At 46.7% G+C, this 24091-nt stretch overlaps 2 long non-coding RNA genes across 3 annotated transcripts in view; one reads left to right on the plus strand and one right to left on the minus strand.

Moving 5' to 3' along the window:
* Nucleotides 1-24091, plus strand: part of LOC311605491 — a 123868-nt gene that overhangs the window by 96902 nt on the left and 2875 nt on the right. For both annotated transcript variants that reach the window (XR_014781983.1, XR_014781984.1), the window contains exon 3: nucleotides 23576-23744. This is a non-coding gene — a long non-coding RNA (uncharacterized lncRNA). The remainder of the gene's footprint in view (nucleotides 1-23575; nucleotides 23745-24091) is intronic.
* Nucleotides 3710-7693, minus strand: LOC311605493. The gene is made up of 3 exons (XR_014781986.1): nucleotides 7561-7693; nucleotides 4266-4365; nucleotides 3710-3748 (listed from the first exon to the last, which is right to left on the minus strand). It is a non-coding gene; the product is annotated as an uncharacterized lncRNA (long non-coding RNA).

Below are 24091 nucleotides of genomic sequence, written 5' to 3' on the forward strand. Positions count from 1 at the left end.
GCGTGGTGCTTGTGGGTGGAAAGTCGGGACTGCCACCTCCTGCATCAGCAGAGGAGAGTGACGGGACACGATGGGACTGAGAAGAAGGAAATATGGGGCCAGGAATGCTGGGTCTGAGTGGTGGGTCAAGGTCAGGGTCGGGAAGTGTGCTGGTGGAGGCTGTGCATCTCGCTTCTCTGGTGTCCAGGAAACAGATCTGTTAAAATACTTATCAGGTGCCACCTGTGCTCATCTGGTTCATGGTGACACCATTCCTTTAGGGAGACACACTGGCCTTGGTGACAGACTCTCCTATGATCAAGGGCTTTGCTGCATTAAAATGTGATCTATCCCATTAAGCTGCCATATAAAACCTATAAATAACTCCAGAAACGAGATCCGAAGACGGCCTTTCACTGTTACCATTAGTGATTTATAGACAGGTCATTGAGGTGGTTCCTCTGTCCCCCGACCTCACCATTTCCCTCAGTACGGCTCAGGAAATGGGGCCTGATAATAACCCAAAGTCAGAAGAGGCCCTGCCTGCTGGCCTCCCTTTCTTGGAGCTCAGCCTCCATCAGGACAGATCTTCTCATCTCTTTATGCTCCAGTTATTAGACCAACCGTCTCTGTCTCTGTGCTCTGATGGCTCCAAGATTCTCCACAGATAACAACCTGTGTGATGCTAATGCTTTGTATTATGCAATGGCCCGGGCTGGTGCAAGTGCCCAGCAAGCGAAGGTGCTTGCTGCCAAGCCTGACCACCTGAGTTCAACTCCCGAGATCCACATGATAATAGGACAGAACTGACCTCCACATGTGTGCCATGGCGTGTGTGTGTGTGTGTGTGTGTGTGTGTGTGCTACAATGTAATCTTTTTAAAAATGCATAGTACTTGCATAGAACTTATGTCATCTCATAGGCATAAATCATTTCTTAATTATGGCTTAACATGCCTAGTAACTATAAATTCTTTGCAAATAGTTGTTATTACTTGTATTACCTAGGGATAATACTGGAAGATTCTGTACTTGTTCAGTATAGGTATAACTATCATAGACCTAGTTGCATTTTTTTTTATCTGCAGTGGTGTGAACTTGGCAACCCATAATTAGGGAAGACTGATTTCATACAATGTCCACCCTTTCAGGAATTCTGGCTTCATTTGGGGGCAAGAGTCTTTCTTGCAAACTAGAGAAACTTCTGGTGGGTTTCTGGGTGCAGGCTAATCCTGTCACTTGCAAATGGGGTAAAAGATGCTTTCTTGGCAGAAGGTGAGACTCCTGGCTCGGAAACAAAGAACAGAGGGTTCCTTGATCACGTGTCCCATGAGATTCGCAGAGAGAGTCACATGACACTGGCACACAAAACAAGCTGCACTTCAGGGAGGAAGCCTGCATCTGTGTGTGCATGCCTGCCTTTTTGATGCTGCACCATGGCCAGGCCCGTGGCTCCAGTGGGCGGAGTGCTGTTTTCCAAGCACCAGCACAACTCCAGTCTGGGACAGCGGCTAAGTCTCCCTCATCCTTGATGCCTGCCAAGCTGCCAAACACACCTAGAGCTCTTGTCTCCACAGGAACCACAGATGAAATTCTTCTTACAATGATTATTCTAAATCAACTTCTTCCCTAAATTTTGCAAGCAACATCAGTTTTCACTTTGAAGGCAAATAAGCAGAGTGGGCCCCATCAGGTAGCCACAGAGTCCCAGTGCTTGGCTCTTCACTGGGGCAGGATGGTCAGCCATAAAGAGTGCAGTTGGCTGCCAGCATCCTCTGCAACATTTAGGCTGAGGCTGCATCCTTTTCAGTTAGACTCCAGTGGTGCCTCTCCAGACATCCCTGCCCAGATGTGTCTCTGTGCTAGGCTTTCTCCTGGGCTGTGAGGACGTTTTCCTTGCTGCACCTGATGAGGTACTCATACACAATCTTTGCTCTCTCCATCTCTGGCTGGATCCTGGTGGGAAGTCTTCCTGCTCTGCATGCCTGGTCCACTATCATCTCATCCTGAGTGTCTCTTGGGTTCTTTTGTATTTCAAACTGTCTTGGCATCTGTTTTTGCAAGGATGGAATTGATCATGTGACTGGACCAAGAAGCCTACTGCTTGATGAAAGATAGTCTGATAAGTGGAGACAGAAAACTCCCTCCAATATCTCTGTAGTCGGAGAATCTGGATCTCCTGTGATGAGGGTCTGTGGAGTTAGCACCTTCCTTCAGCACATAGCATGTGACAGCCCATCGAGGGGTGTTTTGTTATCACCTCTGCTTTCCCCGAGAACCATTCATAGATTGTATCCAAGCTATATCCCTAGTTGAATGACAGAATTTCTCATCACTGAGAGCTCAGCTCAGAGTCACTGTCCTGCCCAGGTCCCCATGGCCTTATTATCACTGTAGTTTGAATCTATCTTCATTGGATGGTAGTACTATGCATGGTATTCCCACAACACAATGCATCCAGTATGTGCTGAATAGAAGTGTATCATATGTGCAAAAAATGGGAAATTGTTGATTTATGTGAAGCCTAACCTGACCTCAACTACTGCTTCCTCTTCCGCTGCCTTTCTTCTTTTCTCTTTCAGATGTCCTTCTCCTAAATGTGATCAAGATTCCCTTACTTTCCTTTTTAAGAGTTATTTTATTTTTAATTATGTACATGATATATGTATATATCTGTGCATGGGTGTTTGTGCACATGAGTGTAGTGCCTGCAGAGGCCAGAAGAGGAAATCAGATACTGTGGAGTTGGAGGTACAGACATTCTGAGACATCCATTGTGGCTCTTAGGCTCCTAAGAACTGAACTCAGGTCCTCTGCCGAGAGCAGCCAGTGCTCTTAATGGCTGACCTTTGCCCTTATACCACTCTGTCTAGTCAGTGGAATCTGAGAGCATTAGTAATCTAGCTGGAGAGGCTGTGAGAGGCCTTGGTGGCTTCTGTAGGCTCCAAAGCAGGCTCCTAAACATCTCTGTGGGAGTGCTCCAGTCCAGAGAGTTCAGAGGATGCTCACTGCAGTGACTCTGGAAACCCCATGAAGGTGAGGGAAGAGCCTCATGGCTGTAGGAGCTGAGGAGACAGGAAACAGTGGAGTCTCTGGACGTTGTCACTGTGACAGACATGGAGAGTGCTTTGGTCAACCTGATGGCCACTTCTGAAAACGTTGTGCTCCACCCCACCTCCTCTCCCCAGTCCTTTTCCTGGAATGGGCCCTGATCATTTATAAAATGTCCTGTTTGTCTGTAAGCCAACACCCTCCCTCAGCACACCATGTTCCTGGACAACCAAGGTCTGGCAGGGTTTTCAAACTCCTGGGGATGTCAAGTCCGAGTTCTCTGAGCAGTTTTATGGCATGTCTCATAACCCACACCTAAGATCCACTCTTAAGTTGAGCCAGCGAGAGACGGTGTTTGGACATCCATCCGAGTGGTTAGTGCCACTCCTCTGTTTATCCATCTTAAATCATGACTAGCAAGGCTGTAACCTGAGACGACATTGTTGGTGAAAACAAAGGGAGAAGGGTTGAGCTGGCACCATGCCTGCACAGTGATTTCACCATCAGGCCTCTTGCTCAACAGAGTCTGCCCAAAGTCAGTCCTTGCTTCTCCCCACCGCTGCTTCCAAGGCTTTGCAAACCAGCCTTCCCTCTTATGTACTGCATGAGGTAGCATCTCTCAGCTCTCTACTGCCACCCTTGTCCCTCTTCCACAGTCTTTTCATCACTCATCTCGTGCCTTTTCACTACTACTTCCTCCCGTGGGCATGTCAGTTGTTCTAAACAAAAACAACAACAAAAAAAATGTGATTACACCATGTGCCTTTCTCCCTCAATGTTTTATTGGGAAACATTCCCCAAATGCTACTAAAGATCTCCAATATATCACTCCTCTTTGTTGTAAAGTATTTATTATAGTATTCTATCATGGGCCATAATTTGCTTCAATAGCTCCTAGTTTTTGACATTTAGGGTGTTGTAAAAATTATACCGTCATAGTAATGCTACAGTGAGCCTCAGTTGATGTAAATCTTGGCACATCACCAAGATCATCTTGGCGTGAGCTGTTCAACAGCCTTACCGGCTATATTAAAGAGTGGGAAGCAGCCCGTGTCCTGGTGAGCACTGGGGGTGTTTGTGAGAAGCAGCCCGTGTCCTGGTGAGCACTGGGGGTGTTAGTGAGAAGCAGCCCATGTCCTGGAGAGCTTCTGAAATTGGGGGCTGTTAGTTACCCCCTGTGTTTTGTGGTTGGCTAACAATGAGCCTGAAGAAGCTCTAATTTGGAAATGCACATACCAGCATTTCAGGGGCTCACGGCTCAGTCGGTCAGCTTTGCAGTCCAGGGGTTCAGGCCAGTCATATGGTCCCCACCACCTGCAGACTTTGGTCCATGTACCTATGGAACAGAGGTGAGCAAATAGGTTGGTAATGCCAGTGTCCCTTGTGGATGAGGGCTTAGTGTTCCCTCCTGGTGCACATCACAGAATTTTGGTAATGGCTTAAAACATGAGTTTATATCAATAGCTCTGCCCCACTGAGAAGCCGTAAACACCATCACTTCACCTTCACTGTGGATCTGAACTCTCAGACCAACGTTGCTCTCAACATTGATTGGGCCAATGCTGTTTCCTCTATGTGTGCTTAAACTGAACTTTAACTTAGTTTGAAATGTTACATTTTCCCCTATTGTTGAGAGCAGGAGTTTTCCCAGATGTGTTATTCACTGATGTTTGTTATGTGAGGATGTGTGTGTACCTGTGCCCAATATCATCCCTCAGGAGCCATCTGTTTTGTTGTTTTGAGACTCACTGAGACCTGGAGCTCACCAATTGAACCAGACTGGCTGGCCTGTGAGCCACAAGGACCCACCTGTCTCTGTCACTCCAGGGCAGGGATGACAAACTTACACAGCTATGCCCCATGGGTTCTGGGGATGGAGGTCAGAGCCCCATGGTTATATGGCAAGCATTTTACAGATTTATCTATCCAGCCCCTTGTTTGTACTTTTCAGAGAGACATTGAGTGGAATAGAGGACCACCAGCCTGGTAGGCAAGTATTTACCACAGAGCCACATCCTAGCCCTAGGAAATGTCTTAAACATGCTCCAGTGGTCCTGTACCACTCACTCCTCCCTCCCTGTTATGGAATGTGCATCTGCTGAGGAGCTGCCTCCCCTTGTCGCTCACGCTAGATCTCACTTCCCTTTCCTTAGCAAGGTTAGAACATTCAAACTCCTAACAGAAAACCCTGCCGTCTGCACCCCTGTGTGAGAAACAGGAAATTTGGGAATGACCAGGACATTTCCACAGACTCTCTGGCACCCATGGCCAGGGAAGGTGCGTGCCTCCAGAGAGCTCAGTGGGAAATACAAGGTACAAGGCACTTTCAAGGAATCCCATGGATGTGCGTGGAATTCAGTATCTCCTCATGCTTGTGGTCTGCAGACCTGAGAAAGCAGAGTTCTCAGAGAGGTCAACTGCTGTGGAAAAGCTCCATGGATGAGAGAAACCTGGAGGAAATACAGACAGGTCTCGAGGCTGACTGGGGCACCTGAGAAACAGCTCAGTGGGTAAGAGTGCTTTCCACTCAAGCATGAGGCTCTGAGTTCGAGTCCTCAGTACTCACGTCAATAGCCAGATTTGTTGCGTACATCTTTAACTGCAGAGCCCTGGAAGGTGGAGACAGGAGGATCTCTAGGGCTGGCTGGCTGCAGCCTAGCTCTAGGATTAGCTGAAGGAAATCAGGTGGAGACTGATAGAGCAGGATACCTGGCCTCTGTGTGCAGGCACACACACACACACACACACACACACACACACACACACACACCTGAAAGAACTAATGCAAGTACATGTGGAATATGACAGCCATAAATGCTGTCCACAAAATCTGTATTTTCTCATAGCTGGTAGTTGCAAGATTTAATGACTTTCTGATTGTGATGAAATTTAGAAGACTCTCAGTGAGGTGGAGGGAAAGACAGTGACAATATTCGTGCGTTCTACACCCATGGAGTTAACAACTGTTGTGGGTAGGGAACATTTGGAGAAGCTGGTTTCTTGGTTATGTGCAGACCTTTCTCCTGTAGCGTTCCCTAAGCAGCGCAGTTTAACAGCCACCCATGTACTCAACTTCATTATGTGTGTAACAGAGAACCTAGGCACAGTAGAAGCCACACGCATGATCTGCAGCAGTAAGAACATTTTATAGAGGAGATTGGCGCATCCATGGGTTCTCCGGTAGGGGCTGGAAACAAAAACCAAGGCTATCAAAAAACAAATAGACCTACCAAAGTATGTACTAGAATGCAGTATCCGAAACATTAGAGCTAGGGTGCAGCTGGACCAGTGTCTTAATTAGAGTTTATGCCAATCTGATAAAGCACCAAAAAGCAGTTTAGGAGGAAAGAGTTTGGCTTGCATATACTCGGTCATAGTCCCTTAAGGGACGCTAAGGCAGGAACCTGGAGCCAGAACTGAAGCGAGCCCATGGAGGAGTGTTGCTTACTGGCTTGTTCCTTGTAGCTTGCTCAGCCTGTGTTCTTATTAAGCCCAGGGCCACGTGCCCAGAAGTGTCCCTGTCTGCAGTGAGCTGGACCCTCCTACATCAATCAGTAATCAAGAAAACACCAGGCCGACATGCCTATAGGCAACTGACCGAGGTGTTTTCTCAGCTGAGCTTCCTCTTCACAGATATGTCTAGGTTTGTGTCAGGTTTTCCATTAAACCAACTACACATCAGTATTTAGAGGAGAATAAATTCTTGAATTGGTGAAGAAATGTCCAAGCTTGGTGAATAAAGCAGCAAACACAAGAGTTCTTTGATTTGAGTAAAGATACACACTATTATATAACACATAAGGGACTGACAAGTCACTAGGCTTCATGAAGCATTAAAAAATAGACTAACTCAGGGGTTGGAGAGATGGCTCAGTGGTGAAGAGCACTGCCTGTTCTTTCGGAGAAGCCAGGCTCAATTCCCATCACCCTCATGGCAGCTCACAACCATCTGTAACTTCAACCTTCAGGCCGCCCAGGGCTCTGACAATGTGGTGCACACACATACATGTAGGCAAAATACCCATATACACGACTTAAGAAAAAAAGACTAAAGTGCAAGCTCAGGGCAGGAGTTGGGGACAGCCAAGAAGTCACAGGCAGGCTACACTGAGGATTAAACATATCACAACTATATAAATCTACAGGAGGGCTGCAGTACAGGCCTGTGAGCCTAGCATTCGGGTTCACAGTTGTCCTATAGAGAGACTAGAGAGAGAGAGTTGGAGCTTGTCTGGGCTACATGAGACCCTGTCTCAGAAATCCAACATAGTACACAGTAGGAAAATACTACTGTGGGTGTGATGGCTCATCACTGCAGTGCTAATGTGTGAGAGGCTGAGGAGGGACACTGAGTTTAGGCTAGCTTTGGCTACAAACGAGATCCTGTCTCAAAAGAAAAAAAAAAAGCTAAAAGTAGGGGAAGGGGAAAAGGGAAGGAGAGAGAAAGGGAGGCAGAGAAATAACACAACAACAAACAACAAGGAAACTCTTTAAAACAGACAGTTCCCTCTGAAAATGGAACTTGACAAACCTTAAAGAGTGCATCTAAGCAGACTGTAAAGCACTGAAGAGATGGCAAAGAGGGCTTAAATGCATCTCTGCTCAATGTGGTACAAATGCCAGGAGTAGATGGTTTCACCAGGAAGTCTACCAACCAGCCAAGGAACAGTTCCCATACAGAATGTTCCAGAAGAGAAGCCTCTCTCTGACTCATCTTCTGAGGAACTGCTTTACAAAGGCAGTCAGGGCAGTGCAGAGGCATCTCCCCTCAAGTGCAGAGCCCCTCCCTCCCACCCCACCCCTCATGGCAGAAGTCCAGCCCTGCGTCACAGGAGGGGGTGTGACAAAGTGCCTTGTGTAAGGGCTGCAAGCTTGGCTGTGACAGTTGAGAGTCTGTTCTGCTCTGGTACTTTCCCATAATAACCATTTAAAGTCTACAGCCATTGGTAGTTGATCCTCACCAGACACTGGGATCGCAAAGAAAGCTCCATTCACTGCAACAGAAAACAACCACAAACACCCCTAGAGCCAGGCTGTAAATAGTACAGTGCCAGAATCTTTCCCCAAATGTTATATCTATATATTATTGTGCTAAGGTTAAATAAGTCTAAACACCTATTCATTTACTAGTTCTTTATGTAAAAACACTCCAAATCTTTTTCTTTTTCTTTTTAGTTTCTAAAAATTAAAGGAAGCCAGGTATGGTGGAATGCCCCTTGAATCCCAGCACTCGGGAGGCAGAAACAGGAGGGCTCTGTGAGTTTGAGGCCAGCCTGGTCTACAGAGTATGTTCCAGGCCAGCCAGGGCTAAGGGGTAAGAAGACTGTGGCATCCCAAGCACTGTGTTTCCTGTTGGCTCCGGTGCATGTGTAGCTCAGCCTCAGGCTGCCACGGCCCATGGCTTCTGCTTCGGAGGAGTTGTTGAAACACCTAGAAGAGGTAACAATGTTGCTGGAAAAGTCACCAGGACCAGAGCATTTCCCTTACAGGTGAAAATGCCAACATTGAGACAGAAATGAAGAACAAGTTGCCACCACAGAAAAACCCAGAATCTCTTGACAATGAGAGCTAGCTGCCATGGGTGCTCCCGCTACAGTAGGGTGCATGGTAAAGACAGCCATTATGGATGCATCCAGTAGGCAAGTTAACTGCAGTTCATCAGGATCCCACCGAGAATGAGAGTGCCTTTTGCAGAGGGCAGCTGATCTTTTGGTAAAGAATCTCAATGACCAGAGTCACTCCATTGATTGTGAACAATCATTCAAAACCTATCTCTGTGGAAGGCAGTTCAAAAAGAAAAAGAAAAAGAAAAAGAAAAAAAAAAGGAAAAAAAAGCAGAATACACTCAGAAAGAAAAGCCTCCCAGGGGTCCTGAAACAGACCCCAGTGAGGGGCTAAGGAACGGATGTCTGAAGCTGGAGAGGATGACATGAAGAGAACCATTCATAAAGCGTGGGTGGAATGGAGCAAGAAACAAGCTGAAGGGGAAAAAAATGAGACTTGAATTTCCCCTGCAAACCACTGTGGGAATGCTCGTTTTCAGTGGGGAGCGCCATTGAGCTGCACATAGACATTTGACAGATGACTATTTGCATAGCTGTCTCCATTTCTTATGGGAGGATTTGATTTAAGTTAGTGTACCTATCAAATTTCTTCTGCATTTACGCCCTGGGCATTTTGTTTAAGAGAAGGCAATAGGTTTTCTTATTGAAATATAAAAGGGAAGCCTTAAGTAACGAAAATGCTACATTTTGTACAGGCTGGGAGGCAGAAAACAAAAGTATTTGCTTACCTGTAGCCAACTGACATCAGCTCCCACTAATGTGAAAATAAGAGTAAAACCAGAACTTTTGCATAAAATTCAAATTTGTATGCGAATGTGAAAGCCCACAATAGAGCCGTCATCACTTATTACCAGCTTAAGCAATGTGAGTACCGTGCGTTACCATGTGCTACTAACTGAGCACAAATGTTATTGCCTAGATTTGAATATATTTGTTTCTGAATATAAATTGGGACAAAGTAGACAAGCATCTTTGTGTGGGGAATAGTGCCCTGGATTTGATGGCTTATAAAAATAATAACCATAATGCAAAACTTTAAAAATTCATCTGGTCCTATGTTCAGTTAAGTTCAAGTTTTGGTCCAAAAATATTAATTTATGGTACACCAAGGCTGTCTGTGCCATCCTACTTTGCAGTCACATGTCAAAACTCTGATCTAATTGCATCTTAATACCTCCCTCTCTCCTTAAAAAAATTAATCATCTTTAAAGCAGAGGAAATTCTGTTTATTCTCTCTCTCTTTCCTATTAGCATTGTGAGATATAAAAGGGAAGTAGGAGGTGCAGGAATTCCCAAGGAGGAAGAAAAACAGATGCTAAGACTGTTGACACAGCTCATGGGAGGGAACTACACTCCAACATCAGGACCAAGGGGACGGTTTAGTCTGGATATATGCAAAGTATATGGTAATCTCGTTGTGGTCCATAGAGGCTTGAGAACTGTGTACTAGCCAGCAGCTTAAATTTGCAAATGTAACAAGATGATCTTCAGGAGCTCTTGTGGAAGAAGAATGTGACAAAGCACAGTCAGGTTTGGTACAGGTGGGGGATTTGCTCCCCAAGTATTTAGATATTTCATAGAGAGAGTTAAAGCCATAAACAAATAGTTCAAAGGAACAGAAGAGAGACCCTAGATACATGAGGAAAATTGGTCTGTGCTGAGGCTGGGCTTATAAACCACTCAGTTCCAACAGTTCAATAAGCACTGAAGGGGGTTGGGAAGGACAGAATCAAATCTCCATGTTATGTCACAGCCAAACAACTCCAGATGGATTAAAACCTAAATGAAAAAAAAAAAAAGCAAAGCAGGCGGGTCGTGGGGTGGCGTGGGGCGGAAGTCGATGTAGGAGAAGATAGCAATTAATTGTCAAGGATTTCTCAAAAGGAAAAATCAGTTATGTCATATTAAAAATGAAAAGTAATATAAAAGGCAACATTAGAGAGCAAACACAAAATCTAGAAGATATTTGAAAACATAAGCAATCAAGGCTTAGCATGAAAACTATGTAACAGAACTCTTCAGAGTCTAGAGATGGCCCAGCTCATGGGGTAAGGAAATTTGGTGTTCTTGCAGATGACCTGAGTTCAGTTCCCAGCACAAAAGAATAGGAAATGGGCCTAGAAATGTGGCTCAACCAGGAAAAGTACTGGCTGTTCTTCCAGTGGACTCAGGTTCAGTTCCCAGCACCCACATATTGTTTTACAACGCTCGGTAAACTCCAGTTCCAGGGGCTCAGATGCACACGTGTTGCACAGACATACATACGGGTAAAACACCCATCTGCATAAAAGTAACACCAAGGATGTATAGCAGGTGGGGGTAATAATGCTTCCTTAAGAGCCATAGACTAGCGCTCGAATATGAAAAACCTTTTGAGTTGAGTCTCCAAGAGACTCTCAAAGCAGTACAGGCAATTGCTGTTTCTCTTGGTTGCCTCCAAAAATCCTGAAAGTAAGTCCCTATTTCTGAAGACACCATGCGTTTTGGACATAAGAACCAAAGAATCTGAAAGCCTTCTCTTCTTGAGGAACAGCTCTGGTATAGTACCAGACGATGCTGAACTGGCTGCCAAAGGAGGAAAGTCATCAGTGGTCCCAACCCAGCTGTGGTGCTTATGAACCACAGCAATGACCTGCACAACAAGATGCTCCTAAAGGAGCAACAGTGGCACTCACATCTTGGTGGTAACCAACAGCTGTCCAATTGCATAGAAGGCCTGCCCCAACAGGACGGAAATCATCCTTGGTGTTGAGAACCTAATCAACTACTCTTAGCCAGTTCATGAGGTCATGGATTTTTGAGGAGATTCTCCTACTGCTACTTTTCTAAGCCAGTATAATTCCTACTGCGTTCTAAATACACATCCTTGTACCCACAGATAAGTAGTTCCCACCCCTCACCAAAGAAGCAGACAGAGACTATTACAGAAAGCCACACAGTGTACCATGGGTACCCAGCCCTAACTGATACATCTACATCAGAACCTCTAACACCTAAGGCTCAGGGAACACCTTAGACAATGAAATGGCCAGATAGTAAGAACCACAGTACTAGGAAGCCTTTTATGAGATTGTTTCTTCTATATATGAAAGGCAATTTATACCTAAGAGATCAGAACAAGATCTGACCAAGGACAATACCAGTTGACATGCCAGTGTAGATGGGAGAAATCTTCCATGGCCCCACCTCTAAGTGAAGGGCAACAGGCAATTAACAACCACTGAAAGAGGAAGAATTTCTCTTCCCAGGGATAAGCCCCTCTTTGGTTATCCAATACTAAGAGATGAGCCCTGAAAACGTATCCTTACACACAACCCTAAACAAGCTCAATGTTATACACATGTAAACTCGCATGCACACTTAGATGCACGCACGCGCGCGCACACACACACACACACACACACACACACACACACACACACACACAGCATTACACATCATAATAAAAAGACCATGAATCTGAGATGGAGATGGAGCAGGAAGTGGGGAAATGATGATTACATTTTAATTAAAATTTAAAAATAAGATAACAGGTATTAAAAGTCACATTTTAAATCCATCACCTGGGCTCAAGAGACCTAACAATGTGCTCATCCTCACCAAAAACTGGGAAGATGCTGAACAGAACAAGTAGACTGGGGAAAGTCAGCACTGGTTGCTCCATAGGTTCAATGGGGATGAGGGTTGGATTCCCATCTATGGGGATGACATCTGTGTCTGTGGTGGTGTCAGGATACAGACATGCATTCTCTCCTTCAGAAAAATGCATGCAGATGTCCCAGATACTGGGCTCTGGAATGTTCCTAGCCAGAGAGGAGGGGTAGAAAACAGTGTAAATGTGCACATCCAGGAAATGGTCAAGAGGCGGAAGTGAAGTCCACACAATGTGGAAAATGAACTGAAGGGAAAGACTAAGCCTCAGGCTTTGTTCAGCCTCAGCCGGCATGATTTCAGGCAACTGTCTTAGAACAAGATGCTTGAAACTCGAGAGCGTGAGTTATTTGATGATGAGGCAAAAAGATGTGCTCTGTTCCTCAGCACACAAAGACAAACGAACACCCACAACCCAACACCCACAACCCAGACTTCCTCAGGAGGGCTCTCACTCTGGGCGGGTGCTGGAATGTGATTGGGGAGGGGTGTGCAGGGCCTTTAATGGCAATGCCAAATGTGATTTGTAATGGAAGATCTGAAGTGAGCGCAGTGGAATTCAGAGACCTTGCAGCCAGGCCAGCATCCATGGTGGTTTGAATGAGGGATGCCTCCCTAAAGGCTCAGGTATTTGCTCCCCAGGAGGAGGTACATCACTGGGGATGGCTTTTGGCATTCATCATAGTCGGCAATGTTTACTATTCTTTCCTCTGCTTCTTGTGTTTGGATTAAAATGTGACATTTCAGCTTAATGCCATGATGGATTCTAGCCCTCTGGAACCATACGCCAAAATAAACTGCTCCGTAAGTTTCTTTTTCTTTTTAATTGGCTTGTATTTTATCACAGCAACAAAATGTAACTACGTGGCTCAGATACTTTTGCTTTTTTGTTAACTACAGGCATAGCATTGTATACCATATTTCTACATCGTTTTTGAAATTTATTTTTAATTTATATATTCACTTTACAGCCCGATCGTGGTCCCCTCCCTTTTCTCCTCCCAGTCCCTCTCTCCCACTCTCTTCCCCCATCCCCCCTCCCCTTGTCCTCAGAAAAGGGGAGCTCTCCCACCACCCCACCCCAGAACATCAAGTTGCATTAGGACTGAGCGCCTCCTCGTCCACTGAGGCCAAACAAGGGAGCCCAGTTAGGGCTAACTGATTGAAAGCAGCAACAGTGTCCATGTTATAGACAGCATTTGCTCAATTTACTAGGGAACCCACATGAAGATCAAACTGCCCATCAGTTACATATGTGTAGGGGGCCTAGGTCCAGCCCATGCCTGCTCTTTGGTTGGTGCTTCCATCTCTGTAAGCCCCCATGGGTCTAGGTTAGTTGACTCTGCTGGTCTTCTTGTGGAGTTCTTGTCCCCTCTGGGTCCTTCTATCCTTCCCTTTTACTCTTCCACAGGACTCCTGTAATGCTTGGCTGTGTCTCAGTATCTGATTTTGTTTAGCTGCTGGCGAGGAGAGTGCTCTCAGAGAATGGCTAAGTTAGGCTCCGGTCTGTAAACATAGCAGACTATTGTTAATGGTGTCAGGGCTTGGCGCTCTCCCATGAGGAGGGTCTCAGGTTGGGCCAGGCATTGGTTGGTCAGCCCCTCAGCCTCTCTTTATCTCTGAACATCCTGTAGGCAGGGTAAATTTTGGTTGTAGGTTGATTGATGCTCCCTTCCCACCACCACAGGTCCTGCCTGGCTAGAAGGTGGCCTCCTCAGTCTCATGTCCCCCGCTGCCGGAAGCTCCCTGTAGCCTACCCTGTCGAGGGACTCCATCTTGTCTCAGTGATGCCCCTGTCTTCGGTTTCCCTTTTCTCTCCAGACCCTCAAACCTCCCCTCCCACTCTCCCCACATCTGCTTCTCCCCCTCATTTCCTTCCCCACACCCCCTTGTATCCAGTTCCCTCTCTATTTCCTCTTCCACTGTCTATTTCCCCATGTGAGGGAGATTCGAGGAGCGCCTCCCTTGGCTGTCTTTGTTGCTTAGCTTCTTTGGGTCTATGATTTGTAGTACGGTTATCCTGCAATATCTGGCCAATGTCCACTTATAGATGACCATATCTCTGCAGTTTTAGTGTTTACCTGACTGTAACTTCGTATTCTCACCCAGCAGCCCTCAGTTCCTCTCCTCTGGCTCCTGTCAATCACCATTCTGTACTCTATTTTAATAGATTTTACTGTTTTGGTGGGGTGAGGCTGTGTCTGCCCTTCCGTGCCGGGCTTATCTCCTTTCACATGAGATGCTTCATTTGCATCCAGTGCTGTGGGGTTTTTCTCCTGGGACTTTTACAGTTTTCATGTAATTACGTAGATCTTTAATCAAATTTGAATTGGTTTCATGTGCATATGTTCATATGTGTGTGTGCATGTACACAAGGGTGGGCGTGTAAGGGTGCACATGCACACGGAGGTCAGAAGTCAAATCACGCTCCCTCTTGTTTCTTGAAGACAGACTCTCTCTGAACCTGGTGCTCACAAAATCAAGTAGACTCAACAGCCAGCACCAGAGATTCTCCTGTGCCTGCTGTCCCTCCCAGCACGGAGAGTCCAGGCGGATACGTTGCTTTCTCGTTGTTTTAATGTGGTTGCTAGAGAGCAAATTTCGATTCATCAAGCACTTTACCAAGCGAGCCAACCTGTTCCTGCAGGTGATTTTTTTTACGCCATGTAGGATGAGGGTCTCCTTCACGCTCCTGCAGGCATCTACCCAGTTTCCCAGCTCTACTTGTGGAAGAGGTGGCCCTTTGCTTGTTGTACACGCTTGGTGCTCCTGTCAACTGTATGTGAGTGGATCCATCCGGAAGTGGTCTGTTCCTGCCCATGTCCGAGCTATTGCCTTCTTGTTTAATCGGTAGTACCGTACTGTCTTAGTGCGGGAGCTTTGTGATATACTTAGAAACCAAAAGAAACTTCTGGCTTAGTTCTTCTTTCACAAGATGACTTTATCTATTTTGTTCTTTGTGGTGAATTTTAGGGTTTTTTTTTCCCATTTCAGTAAAAACTTCCATTGGTACTTCATAGAAACTGCCCTGACTGTGTAGCCCTCCTCTGAGGAGTGTGGGTGTTTGTCATGGCTCTGTAGGTTCCACTGTATTTTTCCTTCATTTTGTAAAATTTATTAGTGTTTTAGCGTTTGACGATGTCCTAAATGGAGTATATGAGTGAGGGGGGTTATCATTCATTGTAACTAATTTTTGTGTTATATAACCTGCAGGTTACTTTTCCCAGTCAGTTCCCCCTCCCCCACCCTGTGGCTTTAGGGTCATTGATTTATGAAAGTACGTCATCTGCATAAAGGTGTTATTTTATTTCTTTCTCTAATCTGTAAGACATTTTCTTGTCTTTCCTGGTTGTGATGGCCAGGACTTGAGTAGGTATGCTGAGCACCTCTTCAGTTTTCATTACTGCGTGTGACAGTGGTTACATGCTTTCCACATGATTACTGCATATAATACTGGCCACATGCATTCCACATGGTCACTGCATATGACACTGGCCACATGCTTTCCACATGATCACTGCATGTGACACTAGCTACATGCTTTCCACGTGATCACTGCATGTGACAGCAGCCACATACTTTCCACGTGTATCTTGTACTAGGTTGTTGTAAATTCATTCTGTGCCCAGACTGTTGAGACTTTTAGAGAAAACTTTGTTGGATATTTCCAAATATATTTCCTATATCTATAGACCAAGGGATTTTCATAGTTCTGTTACTGTGGCCTAAAGTATGAATCAATCTGATCATAGGCGAGTTCTTCAGATGTGTTATTGAATTCAGTTACTAGTGTTTTTTTTTAATTAACTTACATTTTTATTTAACACACAGTCTTGTTCATTTTTATGGGGTTCCGTGTGATGTCTTGTGCAATGTAAGGTAAGATTTGTCCCCCATTTTGGGAAGGAAATGCCTTTGCATCATCTCATCAGCAGTAAGCATAAGGTCACAAGGCCTGCTTCTTCTGTGTTTCTCTCTCTCTGGCTTTGGTTTTAAGGAATCACAGCCTCATGAGTCACAAGTGTTCTTCCATCTTTTGGTTTGGGGAAATGGCCTTTAAATCTTGAGAAATGTGACCAGCAAAGGCATCTAGTGCAGTCCTGAGCTTTGCCTTTGCGAAGTTTTACTGATTATTGGTCTATATGGTTTCATATCCATTAATGATTAATTCTTGGGGTTTGAGGGGACTAAGTGCAGGGACCAGAGATGGAGGATCTTATGGTGCCTGCGTAGTAAAGATGCTCAGAGCCATTGGCAAATGCGGCACTCTTTATCTGGGACAAGACCGTGTGCCCATGGTTCCAAAGGCATTTTGTTAAGAATCACACAGAAATGGCTTCTGGCCAGACAGGACACACAGCAAGCTTCACAATGTTGCTTACTCTTGGTTCTGGGACATCTGGTAGTAGCCATCTTAACAAGTCATCCTGGAAGTCCACATGAACGTCACATGGTCTAACCATTGATCCGATCTTATAGCCCTTACTCTCTTCAGGGGTTAGAGTTCTCAGAGCTTGTCTGTTTATTCTGTTACTCAGTTTGCTGCTAGGTAATTACACACCTTCTCTTACGACCCTTTTTAGTGTTGTGGCATCGTTACACTGCTGTTTCTATATTCCTAACTTTAGTTGTGTTTTCTCACTAGACTAAGGAGGATTTTCCAGTTGTACCTCTGAAAAATGCCAACTCATAGTTTCACTTCACTGTTATCTTCTGATTTTCTGCTTCCTGTTTTGTTCATCCAACTCTAATCTTCATTGTTTCCTTCCTCTGTGGCTCCAGGTTCTTTCCCATACGTGTTTTTTTTTTTTTTTTTTTTTTTTTTTTTTTTTGCGGCTGGACTTGGCCAGCCAGTATGAGCTCCCTCTCTCTTTCTGGACAATCAGTGCTGCACGCTCCTAGAGAGTTGTTGATGCTGCACTCCACGTTTTCACGTGTTATGTTTGTCTTTTCTTTTGTTTTGGATTTTTTTTTCTAATATGCTTTTAGCTTTTATTTTTTCCAGGCACTGTTTGAGAATGTATTGTTTAATTTCCACATGGGTAAATTTCCCGTCTTTCTTCTCTCACTGCTTTTTAGTTCCTTTTCCTTTGCGATCTCACAAAGCTCATGTTTGAAGACCAGTCCCTTGAAGGCTGTTAAGTTTCTTCCTTTTTCCTGACATACAGTTTGCCAGGGGACATGGTCCATCTAAGCTCTGGAGGAAAGTGTGTGCTGCTACTGAGGGTGGAATGTCCTATCGTGCCTGCTCAGACCTCGTGGCTTACTACATTGTTTAAGTCAGCTGTTTCCGTATTGACTTTTGGCACGCAGGCTTTGTTTGTTATGGGGTGTCGAGTACTGAAGTCTCCCTTGCACTGCTGGTTCTCCCTAGATCCCTCCACATTTGTTCTCCATGAGTTTATGCTTATGTAAATATCTCTTATGCCTTCTGGACTTATAGGCCCTTTGAGCAGCAGCAGCAGCAGCTTGTGACAGTTTGGACCTGAAGTCTCTTTTGTGACACACGAGTGCAGGTGGCCCATTTCCTTTGGGCTGTTATTTGCAAGGAGCATCTTTTCTGTCCTCTGGCTTTGTGCCCATGTGTGTACTAACATGGAATGTAGTTTCTTCTAAAGAGTGCACGGTTGGGTTTTCGTCTTTAAGTATCCATTTAATATATTCTATGGCTTTTTTGTATGGGTGCACATGTGTGGTGTACATGTGCACAGGTGGGTGCATATGTGCACAGTTGCATATACTTGTGAGTGCATATGCCTGTGGAGACCCAAAGCCAATCGCTGTTCACTTTACTTGTTGATTCTGTGTCTCTTGCTGAACACAGAGCTCACTGATTCAGGTGAATCTAGCTAGCCAGCTTGCCTTGGAGATCACCTGTCCTTGCTTCTTGATGGCTGGGATCACAAGCCTGGCTTCTAGAGGATTCTGGAGATCTAGAACTTCAGTCCTCGTACTTATGAGGTCAGGCCTTTGTCTGCTGAGTCTCTACAGTTTCTATTCTCTCTCTCTCTCTCTCTCTCTCTCTCTCTCTCTCTCTCTCTCTCTCTCTCTCTCTCTCTGTATGTTTTCTTTTTCTTTTTTTCCAGTGTGCAACCTATCATTTAACTTTAAGAGTTCTTGTCACTGGACTCTTAGGCAGCAGCAGTCTCTTTAGTAGCCTTTCTGTCTTCCAACACCCTTTGCTTTTGCTTTGCCAGGCACTTTCTGGCAGAATAATAGGCTCCCAGGTCAAAGTAGCAGTCCTGGTAGGCTTTAGCCACCTTGGTGAGCTGAGTTCCTCTGCACAGTTTTGCGTCGAGCTCTCTCCATCCCTCTGCTGACAAGCCTTAAGCCTCTCGTGGGTGATGATGGTGATTTCCTGGTCAACTTGTAGTCCCTTCTCCATTGCATCTCAGCCTCAGAGATACACAGACGTCAGTCACCCTCTGCATTCTGTGGCGTATGGCACACACAGTACTGTCGGTCATGGTAGCAGGTTTGGTTCTTGGCCTGTTGTTGCTCAGTAAACTCTCTCACGAGGGCCGTGAGCCATCCACTACCAGTTCGTAGGCCTTAGTAAAGTGGGTGATGGGGTTAGCCTGCTAAGGGCGGGAACCTCTATGTCTGCCCTGAAAGGCGGCAGCTACCCTATTCTGTGGGTTTTGACTGGAATTTTAACCCGTTTACATTTCAAGTAATCACAAATAGGGAGGGGCTTATTGCTGAAACTTTATTAGTTTTCTATCTACTTTGTGTTCCCTCCCTCCCATCCTTCCCTCCCTCCTTCCTTCTCTCTTTGTGATTGGATGATTTATTTTGAAATGATGCTGATTCACTCTCTTGCTTTCTTTTGTGTATGGACCACAGCTATTTTCTTTGCAGCTTCGCTTATTTATAGTTGTAGCTATCTTGATCTGATAACAACTTCAGTCACACACATAGGGCGCCTGCTCCTCTCCCCTCCCGCTCACTCACTACTGTTGCTGCCATGTTTATCTCTCACAGTGTGGTCCCATTAGTGTGTTTTATTAGCCTCAGGTACTTGCATACCTTGTGTCCTCTAATGTTCATACTAGAGAGTCATAGGACTCCCACCCTCTACGCTGTGCCCCAGCAAACTATCATGTCTACTATTGACCTTTACTGGTGAGGTTTAAATGTTCCTGTCACTATTTTACCATTGTCGCGTTTCAGTATGAAAACCTGTCTTCCTTAGGCATGGTGCCACACGCCTGGAATCCCAGTACCCAGGGAGGCAGAGACAGGCGGATCTCTGTGAGTTCAAGGCCAGCCTGATCTACAGAGGGAGTAACGCTACACAGAGAAATCCTGTCTTGAAAAACCAAAGAAAAAGAAGAAAAGGAAGGAAGGAAGGAAAGAAGGGAGTAAAATGTTGCCTTCAGTGTTGTACAAGACAGGTCTGGTCAGCTTTTGTCCACTAGCTATGCTAGGTTATTTTGTATGCCAATCCAGATTTTTCCCTTTGTGAGGTCATGCAGGCTGTGAGTAAAAACATGTACTTTCCCTTTTGTCCACCGTGGCATTAAGAACTAACTTGTGTTTTCAAGAGAAGTGTCCTAAAGATCACAGCCTTGGGGGCCTCGAGCCTCACTAACCCCAAATGGAAAGGCACGGTAGGAAGCATACAGTCACTCATTCCTTCATCTGCTGAATGCTGTCTCAACGCTCACCCTGGGCTCACACAGTCCTGGGGTACCGCTAGGAGAAGGTCCCCCTGAGCCCTCTCCCAGTGCTCACCGTAGGCTCACACAGTCCTGGGGTACAGCTAGGAGAAGGCCCCGCTGAGCCCTCTCCCAGCGCTCACCCTGGGCTCACACAGTCCTGGGGTACAGCTAGGAGAAGGCCCCGCTGAGCCCTCTCCCAATGCTCACCATAGGCTCACACAGTCCTGGGGTACAACTAGAAGAAGTCCCCCTGAGCCTGAGCCCTCACCCAGCACTCACCCTGTATTCACACAGTCCTGGGGTACATGCCCCACCGTCATGGAACTGTGACAGAGGCAGGGAAGCACATCAGCCAGTGAGTAAAGATGTCTAGCGCAGCTTTGATAAGATCGTAGGTGGGAAATCACCAGGACACAGAGGATCTTTGGGCAGAGGATGGAGCTACCATTCAGAGAGAGTCCTTCAGCTCAGCACTTCATCAGAAAACTCTGTGCACCTTCCTGCATGTCCCTGCTCCTGCCTTGTTACCCACACTTCCTAGGACACACAACCCATCCTCCTTCAGGTTGTGGAGAGTGGAGCCAGATCTATGATTTGGTCCTGTCCTGCTTCTGGCCTCAGTGGGGGTTTCTATTTCTGCATCATCTAATGCAGCCAGGCTTCCTCTCACCCTGATGGGGCTTCCAGCTGCTGATTCAAGTGAGAGCTGTGCTGAGAATTAGGACACAGAACACAGAGACAGATGCCCTTGAACCTCTCAAGTGGGGAGCGTCTACCATGCTCCCACTGTAGACATGGTGGGAGATTGACTCTGGAGTATCCCCCATAGGCCCCTGTGTGAGAGACCTGGATCCCAGAGCCTAGTTGGAGGGTGTCTTTAGGTCACTGAGAGCCCGTCTCCAGAGAGAACGGTAAGGCTCCAGCCACTTCCTCTGCCTCCCTTTACTCCAAGGCCACGAGGTGATGGCTTGACTCTGATGTTTTCTTCCACCGTGAATCTATTATCGGTCCGAATCAGCAGGGCTAGAAATTGTAGGCTGGAACCTCCCAAACTGAGGCAAATCACCCTTTCCTCTCTATAAATAAATTAGCTCGGGTATTTTATTACAGTGATGGAAATCTAACAGAGATGGGAAATCCAAGGCTGAAAGCCACTGACTAAATTGCCTGGAGACGCACCAGCAGTGGGAGTCACAGATTCAACATACATGTGAGTGAACTTGAAGCCTCAGGCAAAGTAAGGCCGAGAAGCAGAGAGCCCCAGTGCAGTACTGACACCTTGACAGCTGGGGAACTCTTTAGCTCTTGCGTCCTAAGCTCTAGGATATCTCTCATACAGCGACAGTCACACAGCGAAGCTTCTGCCATGAGGCCGACCCTGGGTCCTGGGAGGAACAGGCCACACCCCCTCCGATGAGTCAAGCTGGAGACTCAAGACTGAAATTTAACTCTGGCACTAGGTTAGAAGGAAAGCTGGTAGATCGTTTCCTTTCTTAGATGAATTTGAACTTGAAAGGAAAGGAAACCAAATTGGTTTCTCTCTTCAGAAGTCACTCTTATCAGCACCTGATCTCCATGGCACAGAAAGTGAAACCCCCAGCGATGGTGGCGCAGCCCTGCTTGCCATGGTGTGGAGCAGGCTCCGCTGTGTGACACGGGCTTGGCTCTGCTGTATACCAGCTGAGTCACTTCAGACACTCGGTCAGGCACTGTTGCATTACTGTAAAAACATCAGACAAAGCACCTTACACAGAGGAAAGAGGTTTACTCTGGGGCCTGGTTTTGGTGGGTTTTGTCCATGACAGATTGATTGGCCCTGACATTTGGGGCACATCCATGACAAGATCATGTGGCAGAAGGAGCCATTTACCTCATGAGAGTGAGGAGAGACTGAATTCCGTAGTCCTCTTCAGGGCACACTTCCAATAGCCAGCTTTTCCTCCTACTTAGCCCATCTCTCAAAGGTTCCACTATCTCTCAATAGTATAGGGAGCCGCATCTCAACCTATACATGCCCACACCACCTGCTCACTCACAAACATTCTTGTACCTGTACACGCACAGAGAGAGAGAGAGAGAGAGAGGGCTCATGTGCACATAGGTATCACAGGCAGTCACAGCGCTGACAGGTGGACTCACTACAGGCACATACATCAGGTTTGCAGAGTACCCACAGTCACATGGCACATACACGCTCACAACAGTCACACTCCACACCTGCAAGCATGACACACACTCCTACATACATGTACAAGCATCCCCTTCAGTGCTCTCATGTGACTTGGACCCGAGGCTTGAGAATGTCTCCAACTTGACCGAACTTCAGAGGGACAACAACACTTTCCAGTCTGTGAAACAGGCTCTGAAGGCGGGGACAAGCGTGGTGGCATCCCAGTGGCTACCCAAGAATTACAGGCTGGTCGCCCTGAGGGAAGCCCTTGCCTACAGAGACACAGGCCTGTGCAAGGATGAGATTGTTGTCCTGAATCATTTGGCCATGACCCCACCTCCCCAAGGGCCATGTCCATACCTCGCCCTATCTCGCCCAGCAGGAGGGCCCTTAACTGCTTCCCCCCTGTTTCTGAAAGTCCTGACTGCCAGGCTGGGGGGAGTTGCCCTGATGCTGTGTCGCTAGGCTGCTTTGGAACCATTCCTGGCTCATTAAGGCCTTTCTTTAAGTTGCCTTTTGCAGTGCTCACATCAGCTGCTCTGGCCCTCAGCTTCTGCAGCACTTCCTGGGTCCATTGCTTCCGGTTAATAACATCACAGGGAAGGTGGGCTATCAGCGAGTCCTCAGAGAAAGCCAAAGAGGCTCCTCAGTAAACAACCTGCCTGCCTCCTTTGGGTTAGCCTGAGCTAGACCACTCTATGACCCTGAAACCAGACATTGTTCTTTGCTGCGTCCCCTGAGAGGTGGAGGAAGACAACGTGAAAATATAGCTATGTGTGTTTCCTTAAGTCTCACATCTGCCACTGTGAGCCCTGAGCCAGGGATGGGACCCATGAGTCCCTTCAGTGGGTCTTTGAGTCTCTCTCTCAGCCTCGCTTGCATAAAAGCTGTGCCAGCAACAGGCAGCAGGACCTGTCGTTGGGTCCTGGTCCCGATGAGCTTCTGCTTCACCAAGCTGCCAAAATCATGAAGGACACCAGCTGTTGTCTGTGCTGTGTCCCTTGACTGCCCCCCAGTGTCTGCGTTTGAGATGAGCACAAAGCAGGAAGCAGGATGCAGTCACTAACCCAGAGAGGGAACTGAGAGGGACCCTGCAAGAAGACATAACTTAGAAAACACTCCAGGGGCTGGCTAGTGAGCTGGAGGACAGTCACGGGAGCAAAGTGCTCCCCATGAGCACCACCCATGGGACTAGAACGCTCATGTGCACAGCCATGTTTGTGGGATGGGTCCCAGTTCCTCTGAGGGTATCATGTGCACAGCCATGTTTGTGGGATGGGTCCCAGTTCCTCTGAGGGTATCATGTGCACAGCCATGTTTGTGGGATGGTCCCAGTTCCTCTGAGGGTATCATACAAGGTCTGTGGTGCGTGATGGAGAGTTCTACCTGGCAGACACTTGGGCCTGCAGGACACATGGCTGACATTTGTTGACAGTTGAAGCCACCTGCTGGTCGGCAGCGCATCTTTGGGTAAATTATTAACATGTCTCTTCCTAGAGAACTTCCCTAGAAGTGGATGGAGACAGAATGCCCGTGTGAGCCAAGCCCGGCTGGGACCAGGACCTACTAGTCCCTGGAGTTGGGCAGAACACAACACCCTTCCTGTGACCCTCTGATCCTTCTCCACAAACCCGGCAGTGATGGATAGAATCCCTAAAAACTTAAGGTGTGGACAGATTTTGTCTTATTCTTGTACAGGCTCTGGCTGGGATTTGATGGAGACTGCTGTAAATTGCAAACAGAGTGATCCTGGACCTGACCCTGGTAGGATGACACATGACATCCTCCGAAGGGCAATCTGACCTCTGGGGTGGAAGGGCAGTGAGCCTGAGGTGGGGTAGCTTCTAAGTCACAAAGGTAACTTCATGGAAGGGATTCAGGCCCTGAGGTAGAGATGGGTAGCAGGGAAATGAAGGCGTGCCCACAGGAATAGCAGACTGTGAGGGCATCAGGAAGTCCAGACACCTCTGCTCCTGAGGGACCCAGGGTGTCCATGATGCGGGTCAAATGGAC

This window comes from Acomys minous (genome assembly GCF_964271855.1).
Source record: "Acomys minous genome assembly, chromosome: 9".
NCBI lineage: Eukaryota > Metazoa > Chordata > Mammalia > Rodentia > Muridae > Acomys > Acomys minous.